Source organism: Pipra filicauda, unplaced genomic scaffold (genome assembly GCF_003945595.2).
Source record: "Pipra filicauda isolate LSUMZ 115617 unplaced genomic scaffold, ASM394559v2 scaffold483_size702785_pilon, whole genome shotgun sequence".
NCBI classification, from domain to species: Eukaryota; Metazoa; Chordata; class Aves; order Passeriformes; family Pipridae; genus Pipra; species Pipra filicauda.
Window position 1 is genome coordinate 522,427 of NW_024104624.1, and position 19,253 is coordinate 541,679.

Below are 19,253 nucleotides of genomic sequence, written 5' to 3' on the forward strand. Positions count from 1 at the left end.
TGAATGCCCGGCTATTCCTGGTTCTCCCAGGCAGGGGGTATTTTTAGCTCTGACACGTTGCAAGGATCAAATATCCCTCAGGACTGGAGGCTCTCGACGCGGTGCCGGGGAATTCACGCGGGGGAACCCTTGGGATTGACCGTGTAAGTTAAGACCGGCCTGGGCTGCCAAGGATGAGCTGGATTTCCCAGCCATCCCGCCCGGCTGCTCTGTCTTTGGGGGGGTCCAACCCGGCGTCACGTGCTGTGAACTTGGTGGCACCACGAGGCTCCTCTCCCCCCGCTCCCTGCGACATTCCCCATCCCCAGGAACGACTGACACGGCGGGAAAAATTCCTCATGCCAAAGGTTTTTAAACAGAGGGGGGGAAAAAATGAACTTTGTGTTCGATCCGTGGCAATGTGGGCTCGTCAGAGCTCCCGCTCTCCTTCTCCCGCTCCGTTTATTAATTTGTCCATCTGCTCTGAGGGAAAGGTTTTATGGGGGGGGGGGTTCTCCTTCCTTTTGCAGTCCAGGAAACCAAAGGAAAAAAAAAATGAGCTAAGGAATCTAGGCCATCCCATTGTGACTCTATCTGGGGCTTAAAACCATCGTGCTGGCCTTGTTTGAAAGCGCCCGGTGCTTTCGCAGTCTCACTCTTTTGATTTTATTCTGATTTTCTTTTATTCAGTCATCTGGAACAAGCAGGCACAGAGGGGAGGTGAAAGCAGGGAACGCTGATAATAGTTCTTTGGCAGCAAGTTGGGCATAAAATAGCTTTATCTGTGGGTTTTGTGCTTTTTTTTTTCGCTCCCATTCGCAGCAGATGAAAGGCCCCGGTGGAGGGGCTGGGGCAGGCTGGTTATCCCCGGGCTGTGCTGCTGGCAGGGGTTGTGCCGTGGCAGTCGAGTGGCCCACCCCAATAGTTGATATTTTGCTGGAAATCTCTGGCCTTTTCTGGGAAATCTTTGTCCTTTCTGCACGTTGGTAGTTGCTCCACATCCCCTGCTCCAACCTCGGCTCCATCCCACTCCTGTGCCCACCATTGCGCCAAGAGCATCCCAAACTCCCAGGATAAACACATCAGGAAGTTGAATCACAGAATGGTTTGGATTGGAAGGGGCCTTAAAGATCATCCAGTTCCAACTTGAAGGCTTGCACATTCCCACTGTGGGTTTTTGGCCCCTGTATCCCACTGGCAGCCGTCCAGACCTGGCCTTTTCCCCCATGGAGTTTCCACTGCATGTTGCTTCCTGCAAAATCATATTTTGCTGGTTTGGTGCAAACCCCTTCCCTGCAGTTTCTGAATCTGCTGCTTGCAAGCTCTTGCTTGTTTATTTTAATCATGCCAATAGCCCAAAACTTCCCAGTTCCCTGCTCCTGTGGCAGGATGCTCAGAGGTGAGATCGTAGAATCATAGAATGGTTTGGGTGGGAAGGAGCCTTAAAGCTCAACCAGTTCCACCCCCTGCCATGGGCAGGGACACCTTCCAGTAGCCCAGGTTGCTCCAACCTGGCCTTGGACACTTCCAGGGATGAGGCAGCCACAGCTTCTCTGGGCAACCTGTGCCAGGGCCTCCCCACCCTCAGTGTCTGCTCACGGATTCCCACGGGAGGGAGAGGCTCAGATTCCCTGTGCTCTGTGTGTTGCTCTGTGCTCTCTCCTTCACCTCCTTCTCTCTGAACCTTTCTTTGAGCCCAGAAGGTGGGGTTTCCCTCCTTTCCCAGCCGGCGTGTGATCCCTGCCAGTCTCACACTGTGGATGTGTTAGTGCTGGTCCCCCGGTGGGTTGCTGGTGTTTGTTCAGCACAGTAAATACCTGTGTTCAAAGGCAGCTTTGATGTGGGTTATGATGCTGCAGAATGTGTTTTATAACAGAGGAGGAAAACACTGGGCACAGGTGGCTGAGAACAGCCTGTTCCTGTGCCCACACAGAGGGCTTGGATGGTTTGTCCCCAGAACCCACTGGAGCACGTGGGATGCAGAACATGGCCAGTGCCTCCAGCTCCCGGGGGACTGGGAGCCACCTGCAAGAGCAGATATTGCAGCAGCCAGGAGTGTTTTCTCAGCTGGGAAGCCAAACTTCATCCCTGACCATTCCCAAGGCAATTTTGAGGCTGTTGTCTGGTTTCTGTGTTGTTTTGTTTCCCTGGATCTCCGAGGGGCTGCAGAGCAGCAGCCACACAGCACCAGGGCAATTGTTGAGCTCAGCAGAGCTGTTTGTGCACAGGGCGTAGCCTGGGGCTGCTGCTGCCTCTTCCTGGGATTGGGAAGCAAGATGAGGATGGGGATGGGATGCAGGAGGCCAGGATGGTGCCACTCATGGCACCAACACCTCGGCTCAGCAGCTTGGAGAGGTGGAGGTGAGACCGGAGCACGGGGTGCCAAGGGCTCCCCAACCCAGGGTGCAGGCAGAGAGCTGTCTGTGTTTTCCATGAATTGTCCCTGTCCCTGGCTGCTCCCTGGTGATTTGAAGCAAAGCCTTGGAGCAGAGGATGGACACAGGAGCATTTTCCTTCCTGCATTTCTCTCCTGCTGCTCTGCCTCCCCCATTGCTGGGTTGGGAATGGTTGAATTTCCTGGTTATGGGCACACAGCACTCGGGGCTCTCAGGGAGAGCCAAACTCCTCAGGAATTCCAGGGGGGCTGGTGGCTGACGTGGGATGCCAGGGCAGGAGGGAGAGGGGGTGGGCTGATCACAGAGCCTGTGTTGCTGCTGGAGATGTGGATGGATCCAAGGCCAGGTTGGACAGGGCTTGGAGCAGCCTGGTCTAATAGAAGGTGTCCCTGCCCATGGCAGGGGGTGGAATGGGATGAGCTTTAAGGTTCCTTCCAACCCAAACCACTCTGGGATTCTCTGATTTTTTCCCACTGCTGCATGATTGGAGATCTCTGTAAGATCCTAAGGAGTGGAGAGCAGGGAATCCCAGCTGCTGTGGAGCTGCAGGCACTAGGATGGAGGGATGCCCTCTCTGCCTCCCCAAATCTGGGCTGGCCAGCGAGATGGTGCATCACACAACAGAGAGCTTTGCTCCAGCACCCGCTGCTGACTAAATCAGAGCCAAAGCTGCCCTTTTTTGCTGGAAAATCACACCCTTCAGCCACCACCAGGAGTTGGGGTTCTGGCAGTGGGGAGCTGAGGCTCCCAAATGCCATTTCCCATCTTTGCAGCTCCATCTGTGTCACTCTGTGGGGCAGCAGAGATGAGGTAACCGGGTACCACCATTATTTTCTTCATTGCAGAGCTGCTGTGTGTCCCTCGTGCTGCCACACAGCAGGATTAGGGGATCAGGAGGCACTCAGTTTGTCCTGTGCTCAGCCTGACAGATTTAGCCCAAAATGTTTAATGTTGTGCATGTGTTTAAGTGCTTGGCTGAGCAGGAGCCCACAGGAGTGTGTGAGCACCGGAATGTTTTAGGGAGAAACCACCACAAATGTCAAGCTGAGCTCCAAATCCTCCCTGTGCTGAGCACTGGTGGGAGTAAATGTCATGGGAATGGCTGAGCCTGTGCCAGCCCTTTGGGGAGGGCTGGAGAGGGGGTTGTGGATTGTGGGAGCTCCACCAGGCAGCAGGAGAGGTGGAGGGGTGGGTGGGACATCCCTGAGAGCCCCCAGGGACAGCAGCAGCCCCGAGCTGGGTGGTGGCAGTGCTGCTCTGCACACACATCTGCTGGCCAGAGCCCGGGGCTCTCCACTGCCTTTCTGGTTCCTGTGGTGTGAAACCAGCTGTGAAAACCCCAGGGGAATCCTTGGGATTGAGGGATGAGCAGGATCTCGGAACAAGAAACACTGGAGAGCTTTTGGAGAGCTTTCCTGAAGGGTGAGCTCCAGGCTTTGGAGTCTGCACCCTTTTTTTTTTGCTGCCTGTCTCCCCGTGGGTGAGGGGGATGGATTGAGAGCAGCAACAGCCAACAGTTGTCTCGGAGCCACACGAGGCATGGATGGATAAAGCCTTAGACCAAAAGCTTCAGAGTCCCTGTGAGGGCAGGAGTTGGACTTCTTGATAGGGCACAGGATGATGGTTTTAAACTAAAAGAGGGGAGATTCAGACTTGATATAAGGAGGAAGTTGTTCCCTGTGAGGGTGGAGAGGCCCTGGCACAGGTTGCCCAGAGAAGCTGTGGCTGCCCCATCCCTGCAAGTGTCCAAGGCCAGGTTGGACGGGGCTTGGAGCAACCTGGGCTAGTGGGAGGTGTCCCTGCCCGTGGCAGGGGGTGGAACAAGATGATATTTAAGTCCTTTCCAACCCAAACCATCCTGTGCTTCTCCAGTGCCATCTAATACCACACACAAGGTCCACACCAACAGAAAAGGACTGGAGTGGTTCACTCCCACCCATCCTGTAAAGAACCAGGGAGAGCTGGATTAAACTGTGCTGGAGTTGAGCTTTCTCCAAGCTCAGCTTTAGGTTTATATCCCAGTCAAGTGACCCAGGCCAGCACTAAGTTCTCTCCACCCTCATGGTGCCTCCCGTGCATCGCCCAAAGGTTTTCGGGGTTGTCGCTGCTCGATCAGAGCAATCTCTGATACTGCTGGGGATCATCTGGCAGCCTTAAAGGGCTTTTAAAGTGCTGATCTGAGCAGCAGAGCAAGTGTTGGTTGTAAAACCAGAGCACTGCTGTTCTGCAGTATTGCAGGCACCACCTGAGCCAAGGTTTGGAAGGGAAAGGCAGTTTCAGGGACTGCAGGACCAGTGAGAGTTTTTCCATCAACCTCCCTGGAATGAAATGTGTTTGTTTGCTCTCAGGTAATAGATAAGCTTTTCCAAAATGTGTCAATTATAAAAAAAAACTGAAGGTGTTTCACGGCAGAAACACTTTTTCTTTTCTGATTTTTCGTCGGGTGCTTCAGAGCTTTCCACTAAAAGCTTTTGGATGGGAATTTTCTACATGGACACCCCAGTCTCGTTATCCTGAGCCAGGAGCTCAGCAGGGACAGCTCTCCCCAGGCTGCAGGAGGGGGCTGAAGGAGCCCCCTCAGCTTTCCCTGCACACACGTGGTCAGGGCAGGAAACATCCCTGCGGTGCCTGAGAGCCCTCTTGGGATGGAAGCTCCCAAAGAAAGTTTCTGGATCGACTCTCTGAGCTCCAGGGCCTGGCATGGAGCACCAGCCACCCTCCTGGAGCAGGAGGAGTCCGTTCCCAGCTCCGTGCACAAACCATATGGAAAGAGAAGGTTTTCTCTCCCACGCTCCTCCCCGGGAGGCCCTTTGGAGAGATGACATTTTTTCTTTAACCCCCTGATATTTTTCCAGGGTCTGAAGGAACATGTGAAGCCCACGAATGAGGATGGGGTTTGTGGGGTTTTTTTCCTCCTTCTCTTTTCTTTTTTCTCTTTGCCTAAAGGCTCCAGCACGGGACTGGATTTAAGGAAGGGGCTGCTCTGAGTATTTTAGTCATTTGGATATCCAGAAAAAGCCAACTTACCAGCACCTCTGTGCACGGTGACATTCCTCATTAAGTGGAATTCTAGGAAAAGATGAGAGCTGAGGGAGAGGATTCTGATGCTTGCAGGTGTGCACATCACCTCCAGCCAGGCTTCCCAAATCCCCCATCATCCTCACCCTTTTCCTCAAATTTCCTTTTACCAGGGAACGGCCCCAGAAAAGGTCCAGAGGGTATTACAGGACTTCCCAGGGTGTAGCATTGCATGGAAGACAAATGTCCCTGGAAGTATTTAAACTTCTGTTGCTTTATCCCTTGCCTGCTAAGTCCCAAAGCTTGTTAAATCCCAAGGTTTGTTGCAATGGTTTAATGTCTTAAGCATTGACCCAAATTACCTGTGATCTGCCCTGGAAGTGATTCCAAACACTTGGGAAGAGCCACCTCCTCCTCCTCCAGCCTTCCTGAGGCCCGACAGTTCTGCACTTGCAGGTTTGATTGGTTTAAATGCATTTGATAGCAACAATTTGACTTTTCCTTATTGCAATGCTTTTTTTTTTTTTTTTTGTAAGCAGATTGCTCGGGTTTGAGTTTGGTTTTAAAAGCCTTATTCATCCCTGATCCAGAATAATGCCGGAATGATGCCGGAATGATGCTGTCTCCGTGGCTTTTAACGTGATTAAAGCAGGCCAGCCTGTGACGACACCAGGCAATTCCTGCTGCCCAGAGTGGATTGGATTTAGCACAGAGTGAGGCTGCTGGGCCATCAAAGGTAGAATTTGGTGGGCTGGTTTGGGCAGCCCTTAGTTCAACCCCCTCGTTAAGGTCACTCCAGTACAGGTGCTTTGATATCAGAGGGTGGAAAAGCAGCCTTTTTCCATGAGTTTTAGCCCCATCCCTGGATCTGCTACTCTCAGCCACACTGTGTTCCCTGCCCGAGCTGCAGGAGCTCTGAATGTCACAGAATTTCCTGGCTTACAATCTCATTGTTGATGGCTGTGGTGGAAGGTGGGGTGGGGTGCATTGCCCTGGCCGTGGACTTGTCCATCATCAAGTGCCAAGCTCTTGGAATTCCATCCCCAGCACCCTCCTGCGCGTGCTCCACTCCGGAGGGTGCTGAACACCCAGGCAGGCCCAGGGGTAATTAGTTCCCTGTGTGATCTTGTGCCAGTCACTCAACCTCATTATGTCCTGCTTCCTTTGTGCTAAACCAGAGCGGATAATCCCAGGCAAAGTAGCTTTCCATAGGGTGCTGTAGGATAAACCCATTGGCAGCTCCGAGGTGCTGGAAGGTGCCGTTCCACAGGGATGTGCCAGCTGAGCCCACGGCACGGATGAGCAGTGGCAGAAACCTGGGAATACAGCAAGGAAAAGGAGTTGTTGGGGAAAATTCAAGTGCCTGATTATCCTTGTTGCCGCTCCTCGTAATTGTGTTGTAAAATAAGTCACAATTCCCAGACGAGGGAAAGCCACAAGGCAGAATTTCCCACTGGTGGAGGGTAATCCTGGGATTGGGTTCGTTACGTCGGCTCACATTAACTCACACATCACTCCTCATATATTCCCAAAGCTCTGCAAATCCAAATTCCTCATGTATCCAAAAATGTGCAATTTTACAGGTCTTTTTTTTTCCCCAATCCTTCCAATCCCTGAAAAAGATGGTGCTTGTCTGCAGCTGAGATGGGTTGAGGGAGGGAGCAAGGAGATGTCCCAGGTTTGGGACCAGGACTCTGCGTCCCCAGAGCTCGGGGTCAGTTTGGGATGGGAGACACGACTGCCACCAAACTGTGTCTCACTTCCACGTCTGCCACCAGCTCCCAGAGCCAAAGGGAAATGTGGCATGTCCTCAGCTGCAGGGCTGTAATTATGGGGCAGCTTCTCCGTGTCTGGGGTGTCATTAGGAGCTGTCAGAGGTAATGGGATGGGATGTTGGTGGGATGAAAGCGGAGCCACTTCTGCTTCCCTGAGTTCTGCTGCCCTTTGGGTAAATGAGAGTCACTTCCACAGCAATTAGTGCTTCCTGAAGTGTGTTTGATTCAATCAGATGTTTGATTCAATCCCAACTCTTCCAAAAGTTGGGATAATTAATCTATCGGTGACTTGATTGCTGGCAACTTTGTCGCTCTGCTGTCAACTCCCAAAGACATCTCCACGGAGTTGGGGAAAGGAGAGATTATTTCCAAGTCCTTATTTTTAATAAGGGTGGTGAGGCCCCGGCACAGGGAAGCTGTGGCTGTGCCCCATCCCTGGAAGTGTCCAAGGCCAGGTTGGAGCAACCTGGGCTAGTGGAAGGTATCCCAGCCCGTGGCAGGGGGTGAAACTGGATTACCTTTAAAGGTCCCTTCCAACCCAAACTATTTTATGGTTTCTATGAATTTTTCCACCTCCTGTTGGGGCCTTTTCTCTTAAACACGTTTAGTCTCTGAGGCCTTGGCTCAGCAGACACATAGTGGCACATTTTGTTGCTTCAAGACCACATCTCGTGGTTGGGAGGTCTGGGCATGAGATCCTGTGTTTTAGCAGAGATGGAGCTGCTGAGGGAGGGGTGAAAAGCAAGTCCTGCTGGTGAGCCAAGTGTAGGCCGGGTCTCTGTGCCCGTTCATCTCCTGGCATTTCTGAGCTGGGAATGCCAAGAGTGGGAGGGTGCTGGTCCCAGTCCAGCAGCTCATTTCAGAGCTTCATCATTTCTGGGGCTGCAGAAGCTGTTTCTGGCACCAAAGCGCCTCGCTGGGACAGCAGCACCCTGGGTGGTGCCTCACTGGGACACCAGGGACACCGAGGGTGGCCTTGGCCAAGGCTGTCCCTTCACGATGTGGTTTGCTGGGGCTGGTGGTATTTGGACTTGACGGTCTTGGAGGTCTTGATGCTTCTGTGATTCCACACGTGGAGGTGGCCACCACACACACCAACACCTGCGTGCTGCAGGGATGTCCTGGCTCACGTGGGCTCTGCTCCACTCCCCTCTGTGCCCTGGACCCTCAGCAGCAGAGGTGGCTCCACTGCCCTCCCTCCCTTTGCCCTCGGGGTCAGCTCGTGGCACTGACGGGGCGGGAAGGAGGCACGAAGTCTAATTAAATTGAAAGCATATTTAAACTGTTTTCTGAGCACTACTTATGAAGGAGCACAGATATTCAGAGCATATTAAACTGTCAAATTCAATAAATCTCCAGCAGCATGGCCACGGTCCAAGCCCAATGCATATTTTTTTTGCAGCACCATTTAATTAAGAGTGAGTATTGTTCTTTCAGCTTATTCATTGTTCATCCGAAGCAGAGTGCACAGTGAGAGCCGTGGAAATCAGTTGGTTCAATAAATTAGACCTGGTTGCCGCTTTTTTTTTTTTTTTGTTCCGTAGCATTGAATCTTAACCCAGAAAAAAGGAAACACCCCGGGAAAGATAAGGGCATTACAGGGAGAAAATAGCCACGGTGATGTGCCAGAGGAATCAGAGCTGCTGCTTCCACCCAAAGCAGTTTGATCACCAGGGCTGTGTTTAATGCATTCCTCGAGATGAGTTAAAGAAACCAGGTCAGGGCTGGAGCAGGTCTTGAATTGGGCGTTGCTTTTGTGTGCCGCGGTCACGTGCCCTGCCGTGGGCTGGGACGAGGGCGCTGGGCTGCTGGGCCTTCAAGGAGATGGTTTTTCTCTAATCTTCCATTACAGTCTTGTTCCTCTGTGGTGTTTTGAAGCGAATTTAGATTGGCTGTAAGGAAAAAATTTCCTTTATGGGAAGCGCGCTCGGGCACTTTAACAGGCTGCGGTGGAGTCCCCATCCCTGGAGGGGTTTTAAATCCGTGTGGATGTGGCACTGGGGGACGTGGGGTTGATGGTGGACCTGGCAGTGCTGGGGGAACAGTTGGACTTGATGATCTTGGAGGTCTTTTCCGACCTGAATGATTCTGGGATTCTACGAAGTTGAGCAGGTGGTGAGAAGCAATTCCCTGCTCAACTCCGGCATTAAAAATGGTGCTGCGCTCTTGGGAGCTGCTGTAAAAGAAAACTAGGAGAGTGGCAAAGGCTTTTCCTATCTCCCCAGGGTGGGGCCTGTCAGGCAATCACCTCCCTGCTGGATGCAGGCAGGGGAAGGCCCCGTGTTCCCTGGGTTTTATCAATGAGGGAACGGGGGGAAATCCTCCTCGCGCAGGTTCGTCGCTTTGAATTGCTAAGACGTTTCCAGAATTACACGTTCCGTTGGCAATAACCTTCCCCAGAAGTTTGCAAAATGCTATTTTAGAGCCTGTTCTCCACCCCCAAACCTCCCAGCCCAGCTTTTGGAGGAGCCCTTGGAATGGAGTGGAGCATATGCTTCCCTCGGCGCCGCGGACGGGGGGGGATTTCTGGCGCCGTTCGATGTCAAAACACTCCCAGTATTTTTAGGAGAATTGCTCAGTAGGCACGAGCTTCTTGCAAACTGAGGGGAAAACAGAGCTCCTTGCAAATATTCTCGGGATTCCTTGACAGGGAACCGGGTTCTTCTTCCTTCTCGCCGCAACGGGGCAATCCCGCTTTAATTAAGGGAATAACGAGGGTAGGAATGCTCTGGAAGGAGCAGATGGGATGGCTGCCCCCAGGCCCCTGGGCTTGGGGGGGGTTTATATGTGGTTTAATTCATGTCCCATCCCCAGGCCAGTGGCTTTGAGGGCTTTCTTTGGGTTTTCTGCAACCAGTTGGATCTTTAAGATTTTCCATGCCTTGGGAGGAGGAGTCTGGAGGCCTTTGCGGTGGCTCTGAACTGGAATGCAAATGTTTTTCAGTTCAACTTCTGTCTCCAGCTGGAGAAACAGAGCAAACAAACAGGCAAAGAGATTAAAGCAATGCCAGGGGCAGATAAGGGAGCTGCTGAGAGGGAGAGACCAAAGTCATTCCCTCCTGATGACGATGCTGATAAAACATCTCAAGTAGGACAAGGAGAGGACTCAGTGGATGAACTCCAGTGAGCCACAGCCACTGCACGTCCTGCAGCCTTCTCTGTGCTTCACCCAGATCTGCTCCCTTTTGCATATTATTTTGCTGATTAGTTTTTAAATGAAATCCCAGAATGGTTTGGGTTGGAAGAGACCTTAAAGCTCATCTCATCCCACTCCTCTGCCATGGGCAGGGACACCTTCTACTAGCCCAGGTTCCTCCAAGCCCTGTCCAACCCGGCCTTGGACACTTCCAGGGATGGGAAGGTGTTCACTGGATTTTTTTTGTACCAGTAACGTGGTGCCCAGGGAGGTCTGAGGATGTTTTCTGGAGCCTGGATAGAGGGAGAACAGGCTTTGAATTCCTGATCTCTCTCAGGCACAGCAGACGCTGGATCTGCTGCCGGATCTACCCCCTGGTGATTTAGTTCAAGCCTGTTCTTACTGTTTGCAGCTATTTCTTGAAATCAGGGTAAAACAACAAAATGCTTCATCCCTGACCACGTCCCACAGTGTCCATGTCTCCTTTGGCACATCCTTCCTGCAGCACCAAAATGTTCTCTCTCCACTTTCTTGGCCTTCAGCTGAGATTTAATGTGTTGGAATCCATTTGGGGGGGCGGGGGGGGGGAAAACTCTGCTTTTCCCCTTATTTTTAATCCTTCAAGGGGCTGTTTAGTCACGATTCAGAGCCAACTTGTATTTCTGTGTTTTGCAAAAGATGCAACTTTGTCATTGCCAAACGAGCGTACGGAGGATGTGAAAACAGAATAAATGATGAGCTGGAGAAAGGAAGGGGTGGGATGCTTTTATCTATTTACTTCAGTGTTGTCCCTAAGTATTAACATTTGATGTCACTCCCAGTCCCTTTCAAATCCTCGAGACGGGGAAGTTGCATTGAAGGGCCTGAGAAGAGATAATGCAGTGGAACGTGGTTAATTATTAATATGAAGATTTCAAAGGAGGTGATGGGGGCTGTGGAGGGCTCTGGGCCACGTGCTTCTCCTGGCAGGGATTCCTGCCCTGTGCCTGCAAACCTCAGGTTTTGCCGTGCACAGCCCCTCATTTAGAACTCTCTGACTCCCTGATTCTGGGATTTAGTCTCGTGTTAAATGTGGCAAATTGAACTTGAGGCTTTAATGAGGCTGATGGAGAAGTGGAGCTGGTCCCGGAGGGTTCAGGCACGTGCAGGGCAGCAGATCCCTGGGGAAAAGCTCTGAGACAAAATTCACCTTCCATGTTTCCATGGTGCAGCCACATCTTGGCAGCCCCTCACCAGGGCTTCTGAATTGGTGTCTTTGCCGATGGAAAAGCTCCATCCTGGTGAGAACAACAGAGCCAGGTGATCTCCAGGGCCAGGACCACAGTTCTTGTGAGATCCAGAACTGGAGCAGTTTGTCCTTCTTCTGTCCTTTTCTCTTTGCAGTCCCCAGGGTTTCAAGAAGCACGGGCAGTGTTTAGGTTTAACTGGCAGTGGGTACCTCCTAAGCTCTGTGTCCTTAGAAAAGATGGAAAAGTGAGATGTATTGATACTGCTCAGCTCCTGGAGCCGTCAGGAAATTTATCTCTGGCTGCTCCGGCGAGGCACAGGAGATGGGATGAGGATCCATATTTGCACTGCCCTTGCTGTCACTGCTCTGCTGGAACTGCAATTCCATCAAATCCTAATTCCATTCATATTCTGACACTTTGATGGAGCTGTGGGCCGGGGCTGCCACATTAGTGGGGGTTAATAGAGATTTGGAGGCAGTTCTGCCTGTGCTGCTCCACAGGATGGATGGGCCGGGCCGGGAGCGGAGATGGATACTCCTCTCCCAGCCTTCCCCAGGGATGGCTTTCCAGCCTCCTGCTCTCTTGTGCCTCAAAAGGCTGTAAATCTTTTTGTCACTCTGATGCCACTCGTTGGGTCACAACAGCAGGGTCAGGTTTTGTGCTTGGATGGAAACCCCAAATGGGAATGTTTGTCAGAGTCATCCATCAGGAGCTGGGCTGGAAAGAGAGGGCCAAGAGCTCCCACTGTGCAGACCTTTGCTCTTCCCTTGGGTCATGGCTTAACCTCAATTGGATTATATAAATACAGAAAATCAGGTGCAGACAGGCTTTCTGAGGCGAGGTTTTTCTTGGATTTATTGTCAGGGTCTCTTGATGCCTTCAGGCATCACAGAGTCATGGAATGGTTTGGGTTGGAAAGGACCTTTAAAGGTCATCTAGCCCAGCACCCCTTCAGTGTACAGAGACACCTTCCAGGTTGCTCCAAGCCTCATCCAACCTGACCTTGGACACTTCCAGGGATGGAGCAGCCACAGCTTCTCTGGGCAACCTGTGCCAGGGCCTCCCCACCCTGATTTTAACAAACTTCTTCCTTATATGTAACCCAATATAAAGTTGGATATAAGGGTAAAAGCGGCTTTTTTTTTGGTTTTTTTTTTGTCTGGGAAAATGGGGACTGTCCACCACAGCCACCCCTGAGCCCCTCTGGTCCCCCAGGCAGGAGACAGGGGGACACTTCCAGCACGTGCCGAGAGCCAGGAGCCTCCCGCCCGCGGAGCCCTGGCACGATTCCTGACTGCAGAGGAGCTCTGGCAGGAAATTTCTTTCACTGCATCCTCCCATTTTGGGCCATCCAGATATCAGATCGGCCTGGCTGCTTTCCTAACCAATTACCAGAGCACTAATTGGGGGAGGCAGCGCTGCTGCTGAACCCCAGAGCTCTGTGGTGCTGGGCATTAAGGCAGTGCTGGTGCCCTGTTTGCTGGAACAACCTCTCAAGGAGACCTATTTCCCAGGGAATAACCCTTGACTTTCAGTTCCCTGATGAAACAGGGCAATTTGATGCTGTAATACGTGACAGGGCTTTTTTTTTTTAAGCCCCAGAGGGACCATATGATGCTTCAGTGCTGTGCAGGTCCTGTGTCAGGCTCTGAGTGATCGCTGGGGAATGATTTTGTCATTAACATCTGGCTTTTTTATGACCCTCCTGTGCCTGTAAGTCCCAGTTGGCCAGGCTGGGCGGCCTCTCTTGGTGTCAAGGTCTCCAGGCACTCAGAGAAGTGGCTTAGTTATTTCTGAGCAGCAAATGGTAGACCAAGAACTGCTCTGCTCAGCTGTGAAAGCTCTTTGCACCATTTTAATGCCTTTTCCTTCCCTGGATTGATTTCCCTGCATAGAAACCCTTCCTGCAAGGAAAAGCAAAGGCAGCAGGAGTGCTTGGACTCTCCAAAAGTGGGGCTGTGATCTCCATCAGGGTTGAGTTCCTTCAGTCCTTTCCATTTGAGGAACAAAAGGTACCGTCCAAGTGCAATCTGGGCTCAGCCAAGGTCCGAGGCAAAATCCCCTGTTCAGAGAAATGATGGAGGGAAGGTAGTTTTGCAGCATCAAAGAGGCTCTGATGAGCCACCTGCCTTGAAGTTCCCTTTGCTTTGCTGAACCCTCCCTCTGTCTCCCAGCAAACACCCCTTGGAGCCAGTTGCTGCAGTCTGCAGGTATTTCTCTGTATGGCATCCAGGGCAGCCCTCGGTGTTCCAGCAGCTCCTCTGCTCTTACTGATTGTTTGTTTGTTTTCCGAGGAGCTTGTGCTAAACACTCATAAAAAGCAGGGCTACGGGAGAGTTACAGATCTGGCTGGCTCCTCTCTCATCCTGGCCAAGGGAAGATGCTGCAACTCTGCAGATAATTGGATTGAAAACGGCCCCAGAGCTGTGGATCCCGGGGTGACCATGGCTGGAGGGGATGTCTGAGCTCTGCCTCACCCTCCCCAAATCCTCCTCATTATGGGAGTGAAATGCTGGAAAGATCAGGGCTGGCTGTGAGCAGGGGGTGCACAGAGAACCAGTGGCTGCTCCTGTTGGGGTTTAAGGCACACCCAGGAGGCTCAGCCCTGCCCTGGGGGGCTGCAGATCCATCGGGATGCAGGGTTGGTTTGTGATTCCTTCCCTCTGCCAAAACATCCATCATTGCCCGTGTCCCAGCTGTGCATGTGCCAGGCTGCTTCTGCAGGAAAAACCCAGAAACTTGGGAATTTCACCTGGGAAAACCACTCCTGCACCCAGGTTTCCCTGTGCAGCCAGTGGCTCAGCCTTGCTCGTCCTTCCCTGCACAACCTCCCCTTTCCCAGCAGCTGGGATGCCTCAGGCTTCCCTCTCTGCCCACCTTTTAACATCTGGGGGGGTTTCCTGCTCCTGTACAACCTGGGATCCCGTTGAGTTGAGCATCCCCAAACAGGGGCATCACTCCTGCTGCCTTGCCTAAGTGTCTGCAGGCTGAAAGTGTCAATCAGACTTAAATTAGCTCCTTAAAGCTGCCTGGAGTTAAGCTCAGCAGCATTACAAGCTCTGATACGTGTTTTTATTGCAGCTTATTAAAGCATCAGCGGCTGAGAGTTTATTTTTGAGGTGTTTTATTGCAGGATGATTTGCAATAAGCTGTTTAAGAATGCACAGTCATGGCTTCTAATAATCATTTAATACATAATCATGAAGTGTTTCTAAACGGGACCTTCATTGAGAAGGTTTAGTGGGAAGTGACACACAGGCTGGAATCTCCTGGGCTCTGTGACACCCACAGGAGGGCTGAGAAAGAGAAATAATGTTTTGCTCATCTCATGGTGCTGTAAACCTTCAGGTAACTCCTGAGCTTTTTGGAGATGCAGTTTTCCAGAGGAGGGAGGGAAAAAAATAGAGTCATGGAATGGTTTGAGTTGGAAGGGAACTGGAAGATAATCTTGTTCCATGGGCAGGGACACCTTCCACTAGCCCAGGTTGCTCCAAGTCCCGTCCAACCTGGCCTTGGACACTTCCAGGGATGCAGCCACAGCTTCCCTGGGGAAATCTGTCCAAAAATAAAATCACATTATGGCAAAACATGCTCACCACCAGAACTAAATCCTGCCCCACTGAGAACCCTCATTTTGGGTTCATCCCAGTGTCATCCCCTCTCCTGACATTTGGGCAGTTTGGGATGACTCCTCCCAACATCCCAACACCTCCCCTAACAAGAGCAACACATGCAGGGCTTATATGCAAATCCTGTGTGTGTGGGAGTCATTAACATTTAGGGAAGCTGTGACTCTATAAGAAAACAAGAAAATAAATCAGCAGCTCCTTTGTTTCCATGTCCATCCCGCGCTCCAGAGGAACCGTTTCGCTTAAAAGGAGCATGGAGTGGTGTTTTGAGCAGGGGCTGCTCTGGGTGGTTAATCACAGGCAGTAATTGACTGTCACACCGCTTCGCTTTCTCGGTTTTATTCTCGTTATTCATCGCCCAGAGAGAGAAAAAAAGCAGAGCTGACAGGCAGGGAGAGCTGCTGGCGGGCTCCCCAGGAGCCAGCATGGGTGTCACCCCCCCCACGGCTCAGAGCCACCAAGGGGGATGAAGCCACCCCCTGTGGGTGCACAGGGTCACTGTGACTCTCCACGAGGGGCATTCGAGACTGTCCCAGTCAGTTCTCTGCTTCAGTATTTTCCCAGGGCTCGTTGGGAAACAAAGGATAATTCCCCAGTTTAGATCTGTTACCATTAACGAGTTCTGGTCCACGAGCAAATGTTCTTTTTTTTTTTTCTTGGCTTATTTTCTCTTTGCAGTTAAATGCATTTCTCCACGTGCCTTAGGGCTGGAGCATCCTCTGAATTTCCAGTCCCACTTCTGCTCCCAGTCCCTGCCACCTGCCCCGTGGCCCAGAGTTTTCCCTTCCTCTGCCTTTGCCATCTCTTTCTCTCCCTTTTTCCCCCCCAAACCCCTTTTCCCTTCCTCCCGAGGACCCCCCAGGATGTGCTGCCCTGTTGTCCCCATCCTGGCTGTGATCTGTGGTAGCAGAGGACTGGCACAGACCAAGCTGCTTCCCAGAGATAATTTGAGGCAAGAAAGGCACAATTAGATGCACATTTCAGCCCTTCATGACATTAACTAATTGAGAGGGGAATTGAGAGTTATTTTTGCTCGATGCAGAATCTGGAGACGGCAAAATATTTGTCTTGCTGGGGGAGTTGTTTGGTTGTCGGGCACAGCCCAGAGCCTTGTGCTGTCACCACAGCAAAGCAACGATTGTCCAACACAGCCAGAGAGGAACAACACTAAAAATTACTGTTTTCAGCACCAAACCAGGCTGGGAAGAGGGATCAGTTGGGAAACATCAGCTCGCATCAGGGCTCCAGTGAGTCGGTCCTGCCAAACCTGGTGTTATAGACACTACAGCATCTCAGGGGGAGAAGAGTGGATTTTGGGTTCTCACTCGTGGCCAGAAGAAGGGGTTGACAAGTTCCCATGCAAGGTTGAGGAGTTTCTGCTGCTTGCAGCCAGATATGAGGAATTTTGTAAAGAATTCTGGTTTTCTTGTGGGCAGTGACACTGTCATTGCATGGTTTGGTTTTTGCTTGTGGTTTGGGAACTTTCTAACGGATTCATGGTGAAAAATGGGTTTGGCAGGAGCATCAGCTTGTTAGCCATGATGTCTGTGCTTGGTGGGAAGCTGTAGGAGAACTGAACAGTTTGAACTGATCGGTTCAAGACCAGGTTGGAGGGGGCTCAGAGCAACCTGGTCTAGTGGGAGATGTCTCTGCCCATGGCAGGAGGTGGAACAAGATGATCTTTAAGGTCTCTTTCAACCCAAACCAGTCTAAGATTCTCTGAACAGGAGGCAAGCAGGCTGTGGATTGAAGCCATTGAGAGGCAGAGATGCACAGGAGATGCTGAGGTCCCCACACTGGTATTTACATTGAGAACCGTGGAAACTTCTGGTCCTGATGTGGAAACCAGAAGAAGAGGCTGTTTCCATTCTCACCCCAGAAAGGCACAGGAACCTTCTGGGGGACAGGTTTGCCATGGACCAATGGGAGAGAGAGGAGATGCCTTGTTGCATCACACCCATCTCCAGAGAAGCCTCTGGGGTACAACACAGAGCCAGGCCGGAATATCCTGTCCGGAGCCTTCCAATGAGAACAGGTAGAGAAAGCAATCATGTCAAAACCACAGGGGGGGGTAAGATTCATGTTCATTAGGGCTGCAATTAACTATGCTAAATGAGTTTTGGTACCACCAGGTCTTGAGGGTTTTCATCAGGTGACGAGCGCTGCAGCTCGGTGGCTTAACCAGGTTGGATGTGCGGGAGCTTCCCCAGAGGAGGCACACAAGGAAAAGTTAGGAAGAGCCTGAAGTGTGCAGTGTCTGCACCTCCAAATGTCCTTCTTTTTGGGAGAATCGAGGCCAGGGAAGGCTCTTGGGGCAGCTCAGACACAGCACTTGGGGCTGGAGGTGAGACATCAGCTCGTGGAAGGACAACTCGTGCGCTCGAAGCCTTTGACCCCTTCAGCCACACCAAGTGTTAAACACTCCCAGAATTAACCCACAGAAAGGGGTTTAGGGATTTCCCTGGATTTATTATGCACATCTAATGACTTAAGCAAGGAGTACCTTGGAACTAAATCCATGAGACGTGTTCTCCCAGAGGAGCAGTGCAAAGCCTTTCCAAAGGATTGCCCAGGCTGCTTCTTGTGAGTGTCTTCTCTGATTTTTCCCAGCCTGTCTGTGCTTGCAAATGAATTTATACCTGTCTTATGTTTCATTTTATATCCAGGAAAAGGAGATTGGCGTATACAGGCCAGAACTCCTCCAGAAGAGTTCAGCCCGAGGTGGGAATTGCTGCATTCAGCTGGAGTTTATTGCTTTCCAGCTCAGCCTGGAAACCTGCCTGCAGCTCTGTGTGTCCTGTGATGCCTTGAGATTTTATTTGAACCCAGGTTTTATCTTCCCTCTGTTATTGAATGGCAGAAACACCACATGGGGGTTGTCCTTCAAGATGCCAACTTCTCGTTGCCACAGAATTGCCCAGTTAAAGCTCAAAGCCCTGGGTTCGCTCGCTCTTGGAAATCAACCCACAGTGGGATTTTTTAGAAGGAGGGAGTTGAGATGATGACACCTGAACTGCAAAACTTGAGAAATTCAGGGTAATCATCTCTGTGCCACCAATTGCCATCATTAGATGCCTCCTTGGGCCTGGCTCGATGCTGAATTAATGTGTGTGAATAACACCACAGTGATGTCCTGGGAACTCCCCTCCTGCCCCATCACTGGCTGCTGACCCCAAACTCAGGCAGCATCACATCCTCCCCTCCTGGTGCTTCATCCTCACCTTGCATTTGCAGCCCTGCCCGCTCTAAGCCTGGGTGAAATCCGCAGGAGAAGGTTGGTTTAAGTGCTTTGCTGGATTGGGGCCAGCACTGGTCGGGTTTACAGCTGTGCCTGACCGAGGACTAAACCCTGAAAGCTGTCACTCACTGCTGCAGCTCAACATCAAAATGTCCATCAGTGCTCAAAGCAAAGAACCTGTTCCCTGCAGCCCCCTCAGGAGGCAAACACCCAGGAAGATGGGCCAAATCCAGGGGATTTCTATCCAGATTTAAAGCCTGGCTCATCCAGCCCGAGGTTGGTCCCTGTCGCTCTCCAGTGCAAACATTGTGAAAACTGAGTTTTGTAACCATTTAGCCCCAGGAAAGGCAGCCAAAAGCCCCTCTTTGAGCTCATTTCAGCGTGCAGGTGGATGTTGGTTCTCCTCTGGCTTCCTGCTGCCCTGCCTGGGGTCGGGAGGAGTCTCCCCAAACGCTGTGGGCTCAGGGGCAGGGCTGAGTCTGTGCACAGAAAAAACTCAAAGAGACTGAGTTTTATGGCTTTTCCCCAAAGCTTTGCTGATGTCCATAGGCATCCCATCCCCTGAGTGGTTTTTTTTTGGTGATTTTTGCTCTTTTGCAAGCTGTGAGAGATGCTGAGGAGGGGCCTCGTTAATGCCAAAGTGTTTATTAGACAAGGGAACCAGACAAGGAATTCTCTCCCAAGGAAAGACCATATTTTGCTGCAGTCTTTCCAAATGCCTTTAACTGATCTTTTTGATTCAATTGCTTAATAAATATTCTCTTGGAGACCTGGTGAATCAGGAGGAGATAGTTGGGCTGCAGCTCTGCTTCCCTTGGCCCAAACTCCACCGTTCCCTGCAGGCACATCCCTCC

General features: G+C 51.5%; 1 protein-coding gene across 5 annotated transcripts in view; it reads left to right on the top strand.

Moving 5' to 3' along the window:
• The window catches only part of CACNA1H (calcium voltage-gated channel subunit alpha1 H), a 210,229-nt gene that overhangs the window by 62,209 nt on the left and 128,767 nt on the right, over window positions 1–19,253 (top strand). The gene's annotated exons all lie outside the window — the stretch shown is intronic.